The 7,247-nt window shown below is 31.3% G+C and overlaps 1 long non-coding RNA gene across 1 annotated transcript; it reads left to right on the top strand.

Annotated features, from left to right (window-relative positions):
• Positions 1-638: 638 nt before the first annotated feature.
• LOC146957210 (uncharacterized) lies at positions 639-1,242 on the top strand. Its single transcript, XR_015022409.1, has 2 exons — positions 639-749; positions 1,024-1,242. It is a non-coding gene; the product is annotated as an uncharacterized LOC146957210 (long non-coding RNA).
• Positions 1,243-7,247: the final 6,005 nt, after the last annotated feature.

The following is a 7,247-nucleotide window of genomic DNA, read 5'->3' as shown; positions in this document are numbered from 1 at the left end:
ACTTTAGAGGTCTTTAAGAGTTGTAACAAGGCTTAAGTTAAGGTGAGATATATTTGGGAAAGTATGAGTTTTTCCCTTGTCTTCCATGCAATGCGAAAAGAGAAATAAAAAATAATATAATATATTTATATATGTATATTATATATAAAGAAAATAACCTCTTTTAGCTCTTTTGGACTGATTTTATCTTTTTCCAAAAATGCCATTAATTTTCAAAGTGTATCTATACTTACTTTTTCATTATCCCAAATATACCCTTAAACAACAACTTTTTCTATAATAAAGATTGTTGTTGATTTGTTATAATTTGAAAGCAAAAAACATGTATATTTTTACTTTTAATCAAAATTAAAATTTCATAAAAAAACATCATTTATAATTTTCAAACGTTATGGCAATAAAAAGAGGGGAAAAACATGTGCCCGTCTTTTCGCTAGTACCAAGATTTTTATACGAATTCTTTATTATGGTTTAAGTGATCGACTCCGTGAGTTTAAGAGTGAGTATGACAATTTGATATATCTTAGAGGCATTTAATAAACAATTTAATTTTATTATTGGCTTCTTGTATCACCAAAGTGCTACGAACTATTTAATTTTATTTAATAAACTATATAATTTTTATATATAAAGTGATCAAACAATTTTCAAATTATTACATGCAAAGGTTGATAGTATGACTGAAATTTCCAAATTTATTTATGCTTTGATAATCTTTATTTCGTTGTTTGTTGTTATAACTTGTTATAGTAAGTCATTTCGTCATAATTAGTATGCACCAACAATGTAAATGTATTTTACAAACGCATCCAATGATGTATTACCACATCATTTTTTGTGTTTAAAAATACGTGAAGTGTCATATTTATTAATTGATGTGGCAACATATCATTTGATGCATGTGTAAAATAACTTTATATTATAAGTGTATACTAACTAAACTCTTCAAATTTTCTTTTATATCATATACACATTATTTGACCACTTTTCCGTAACAAACTTTATTTTTTATTTCTCATGCAGATATAATCGATTGTGAAACTATTGCCGATTGTAAATATAAAGCATGTCATCATCCTTTAACAAGAAAGTGCATTGATTATGAATGTAAGTGTGTGCCTAGGGGCCGCTTCTAGAGTTTTAGGGGCCTTAGGCATAATATGAGAAAATGACCCCTTACATAATACATCATAAAATTTGTTAGCTCCTTGTTATGATTTTATCAACTCTTCATTTTTTTTCCTCCTTTCCACTACTAAAAAAATATTTTTTTAGGCAACATATGAAATAAATCAAATACGCATAACAATAGCACACACAAAGTAAAATATCGTAGAAGTATATAACAATAGCGCACACAAAACAATCGTAGAAGCATATAACAATAGCACACACAAAGTAGATTGAAATTTTAGCATTTAAGAATAATAACACCAAAAAAGTAAAAGTATATCAACACGTAATTAACTAACTTTTAAACTTTTGGATGCAAAAATTTTCAATGTTAAACTCATAACAACAATAATACAAGATACAGAATTAGTGTTAGAATTTTTTGAGGAATCATAGATACAAGAACTCCTTTGTATACTAGAAGTACATCATTCTTCTTTTTATAAGTTACAAGTATCTCTAACAAGTTCATTATGATTATACATGAATGTGTCTCTCATGATCTTCCATTATGAAATTTAACTATGCAATCCTTTCAATCAATTCAAAAAAGTTGACATTACTATAATGATGTAATTTATTTTTTTGGAACCTTTGAAAGACAAGATTGAAATTCTGGCACGCAGTAAATGACGTCGAGCATGATGTCAAGACACAAGGAATGTCGAGTACAATGTCAAGACATCGTTATAACACAAATAACAAACTAAAGATAAAAGTTGAAAGAAAATGACACAAGTTATTTGTTAATCCAGTTTGGTGCAACGTCACCTACATCTGGGGGCTCCAAGCTAGGAAGGAAATCCACTATAATATTATTAGTTTGAATCCTGCATAAACAACCTCCGGTTTACTAGCTTCGCACCTAATCACTACCCGTGATATTTTTATCTTTATCTAAGACACTCCTAGATATGAGACCCCTCTCACTTCCCCTCAATCACTCACCATTGATAACATCAAATACAATCAAAATGGAGACACACTCCAAGAAACATAATCCACTCTTGCTTAAAAGCTTATGAGTGATTCACAAAATACAACTCAACTATCAGTCCAACTAAATGCATCAAGGTGATACAAAGAGAGACTTACAAATAACAAGGACTCAAAACCCTAATAAAACTCTTTTCTTAAATGACAACTTTGATCAAATACAATTCAACTAAAACAAACCATCACTTTACTTTGATAATCAGTGGCAACACCTACATAGGTATACAAAATAAAGCACAAGACTTAGCAACGAAACGATAAAAGACTCAATTCAATAATATTGAATTGGTGAATAAAACTTGGGTGTTAGTCTTCCTTATATAATCATTCAGCAGCTTGGGCTTTCTCTTCACATGCTAAACAATCAGCAGACCAAATCATATATTCAGTCTTCACAATATTCTAGGAGCAAATATATTATTTTCTAAAATGTGTTGACATCCAACTTAGGAAACACGACAATGGCTAAACCGACCTCTGCAACTTCTAGAAACACACGCCTCTTGGACCACAAGTCACGTGAATAAAATCTTCAAGGATTTCACGCAAAAATATAATCTTCGAAGATTGTGAAACAAGGCATGCTACGATGTCGCACCAACATGTCAAGACATCTTGCCCAACATCTTGCTAGAACACTTGTTTTAACAAAATACGGCCAATCACAATATACAAACCTAACAAAGATTAAGATTAATTTATCTGGTAGGTCAATTTTCAACTAAAATATAATTTGTTTTGTTATGAAAATTATCCCAATTTATTGGATAATAAATATCATCAATATTTTTAATATCAGTGAAACACATTATTAGGAAGAAAGAGCCCAAAACAATATCACCAATTTCTTCAATAATAATTTTTTTGGCACATTATTAAGAACAACCAATTTTTTTATAGGGAGGGTACATATAGCAAATCGCGCCAAAAGGGTCAAAAAACATTAACGGACTTCAGCCCAACCCTTCATCAAGTCAATGTTTGGGGCCTGTATGTGAACTTTGCTATATATACCCCATAAACGAAATATTTCTATATACACTCCCTACCATTGTTTTTTTTGGACCCTCTACCGACAAGAGCCCTAGGCCGTCACACCTCCGGTCTAGGGCCGGCCCTGTGCAGAGGGGGACTATTAATTTGATGAATAATTATAGATTAATGATAAACGTATAATTTTATTTGTACGTTATAATATTGATACTTTTATAAAAAAAATTACAATTATGTTTCTTTGATCTTTTTATTTCTTCGACAATCATAAAAATGTCTTATTATATGATAAAAGTAATTTTACATTCCTTAGATAGAAGATAATGTAAACAATATTGTCGCTATATAATTATATAGCAACTTTTTCTAATAAAGTTTTGTCATTTTTTTTTTTACTAATAAAGTCAATACTTCACATTAACAAATTATTTATTAACTTTTTGAATTAAGCATAAGATTGTAGAGTGATATAAACTATAAATATTGTATGTATTTAACATTCATTAACTATAGATAGATAATGTCCTCGTGAGCATAGCTCAGTTGGTATGGACAATGCATAAAAATGTGCAAGGTCCGGGGTTCAAATCCCGGCCACCACCAAAAACAAAAAAAAATTGGCTGAAATCGAGACTTATGCGCTAATGTCATCCATACGGCAAAATCACACTTAATCGAGACTTATGCGCTAATGTCATCCATACGGCAAAATCACACTTAAGGGCATGACACCACTCACTTTTTTATTTTATTTTATTTTATTAAGGGCATGACACCACTCACTTTTTTATTTTATTTTATTTTATTTATAAATGTCATCCATACGGCAAAATCACACTTAAGGGCATGACACCACTCACTTTTTTATTTTATTTTATTTTATTAAGGGCATGACACCACTCACTTTTTTATTTTATTTTATTTTATTTATAAAAGCAATAGAGTGTTAAGGCATCATGTGATAGCAATGACATCCCAACTATGTTTGCAACTCATAACTAACACTATTTATTTGCCCACACTCTAAGATTTATTAATAAAAAGAAATTAAAGTACAAATTTAGGGGGGACTAATTCAATTCCGAAGACAACACACAAGATGTATAAAAATTTATGCTACATTAAAAACCTTACTACCAATAATTCAATGAGATAAAACTTTGATGAAGGGAAAAAGATTGCAAAGTTAACAAACATAGATTCCAAAATTAAATCAACAAAATTTTGAATGTGAAAAAAACATAGGAAAGGGAGGTTGAATTGTGTTGGAGTTATAAAACAAAACAGAGCAAGTCAAGATAAACAAAGAAAAATGATAAAGCAACACAAGTAATTATCCTGGTTTACCCCATAATTCGAGGCTAGTTTAGTCCCCTTCATGTTCCAACGGATTTTCTATTATAATCACACAAGATTACAATTACCTAGACACACAAGTCTAAGATTTCTTGCCTCTCCTAGAGGACTTCTTAAAATCGGAGTTTGCAACTAAAATTGTTTTATGTTTACACTTAAGACATAGAGAGTGGTAAACTAACTTAAAGCTCAATAGACTTTAAAACACTTAAGAAATCTTAACCTAGAAAATATATAAGAATTGTCTAAGTGTGTGTGCTATATAATTTATCAAAGTTTTGACATTGTTTTTAAACGTGAAGTCTCTCTCTCTCTCTCTCTCTCTCTCTCTCTTAAACTGCTCGTGGTTCTCTTATAAGTGAAAAAGTGAAAATAATAGAATCATTGTTGAAAAATTGCTAGCGCATAAGTCTTCCTTGAGAAGTTTTGATTAGATTTGAAAGCTCTGCTTCTAATGGATGACTCTATTGAATAGTACTAGAGGTTTCTTTTGCTTCTTTTGGAATAATCTGTTGCATTCTATTTGCCTTTGAAAAGCTTTGTTCTGCAAGTGGTCAGAAAAAGACAAACAATATTGCAGAACTTGGAAAGCGACATCTCTTTAGAAGAAAACAAAACTGATCAATATCCATCAGAGTGTTGACCAATGACATGTCCATTAGAGTCTGCTTCCATCATAATCTTCAAGGCTTGATGCATCTTCCGATTAGAGCTTTGAATTTTGTTGAACTTTCTTCATAACATAGTTTTAGTCATCAAAGCTTCTTCTTGAGTACCAAATGCATTCAAAGCTTGGTGTTTTAGAACCAACAAGTTGAATTCAGAGTCATAATATAATTTTATGATCTTGCTCACTTGAACACACGTTATAGTATCCAATTGTTCTTTCATACATTGTTATCATCAAAACTTTAGAGACATTGCTCTAAAACCCACTTTGGTTCAAAAATCTCCCCCTTTTCGATTGTTACAAACTTATGTATTTTAAAAAAGTTGTTGAATGTTGTCTAGCATGGAATTCATTTCAGCTTGATTCTCTGACTGTTCTTGGGTTTGGGGTTGCATCTGAACTTGAGTAACTCTCTCATAAGCTAATTCAACCATAACTTCGGTCTTTAAGTTCTTGAACTCAGAAGGATACACATATTTAGAGGATGCAAGAGCAGTAATCGACATGCCTTCTACTCTGAGAGGGGCCAATGAAACATCAGATACCACAGCTGGAAAATCATATTCAGGAATTTCATCAACTAGTGGAGGTAGGTTTTTTTTTTTCTTTTCTAAATGTATAGGTTATTAATTATTATAGATTGGTGGGAAAAAGAAGTTTTTTTTTTTTGGTCAAGTAGCTTAGTGGTTAGAACTCACACATATTAAATGTGGAGAAGTGGGGTGTCCAGAATTTGAACATCGATCCTTGCATATAATATGCAATATCCATGTCAATTGAGCTAAGCTCACGGGATAGAAAAAGAAGTTATTTATTTTAGATGGATTATAGATTGATTATTTTTTCTTAATCAATTATTACGAATATACCATAGAGTGATAGAGGTGCATGTGGATATAATTTAAGTAGCATAACTGTTTATTTGTCATGCTTGTCTTGTCCGTACTTGAGTGAAGAGAAGAGTAATCTCGTGACATGAGAATGGATACTAGTTATGTATTATGGATTAGAAAGTGGGTGTGGTAGATGAAAAAGACACCCCAATTGACCACTAATTTTTGCAGCAAGTTTTGATGGGAAAATCCATTTTCTCTCCTCTTACTTCTATAATTTTCTTATTTAGCATAATTATGATGCCTAAATGGATGATAAAAAGAAATCATGAGGTCCAAATTTGTGGAAACGAGTCATAATAACTCATGCTACTAGTAACAACAAATTTGCAATGCTTTAAAACTTTGAAAGAGAATATGTTGTCTGTTGTGGCCTTTTGACAAACTTAAGTTTTGGGACGACTGAAAGACATGTGATTTCGAGACATATGATTGGTAGTCTTTCGTGAAAGTCAGGGATGTGTCACTTTTCTTCTTGTTGGCACTGGAAGTAGTAGGACTAGTAGTAATAATTCCCTCATTTTCACGCAGCTATGCTTTAACACGACCAAGGACAAACATTGATGTGTATAGTGATTCATTAATTGGAGTTGGCAGACTTAGATATTTATATATTGATACGTCGTTTCATCCAAATCGACATCAGAAGATATGAGATATGAAACTTTGTGGAAGAACACACTTCAAGATCCCAAAGCAACACCAATATAGAAGAGATTTTAACCTAAGACTTTTTTTTAAGGGATGTTAACAACTTAAGACATATGATATGATATGAGGGGCATTTGAGCTATGTGTTATGGTGATTGGTGATGACTTAAGGTGCAAAACGGTAAATAAATAGAGCAAGCCATCTTAAGAATCATGGTGTCAACTCAACATCGATGCTGAAATGGTAACGTGGCCGTGACAATTGACCGTTTGTATAGTGATACCCTACATTTTGATAATGTAGCTTATACTAGGCCTTAATAGGTGACCTTAATTCAATTCCAAATATACTAATTTACTCCTGACCAGGAAGTTACAAAACCTATCAAATTCACTTTGAGGTCAGGTAATTACAACATTAATAATTATACATAAATACAATTTTTTCTATTTATCGGTTCTGATTCATTCATGTGTGAATACCATTATATATATATATATATATATATATATAT

This window comes from Medicago sativa, chromosome 1 (genome assembly GCF_051527215.1).
Source record: "Medicago sativa cultivar Bolivia chromosome 1, Bolivia_mono, whole genome shotgun sequence".
NCBI lineage: Eukaryota > Viridiplantae > Streptophyta > Magnoliopsida > Fabales > Fabaceae > Medicago > Medicago sativa.
This window is presented reverse-complemented; position numbering and strand designations above follow the sequence as displayed.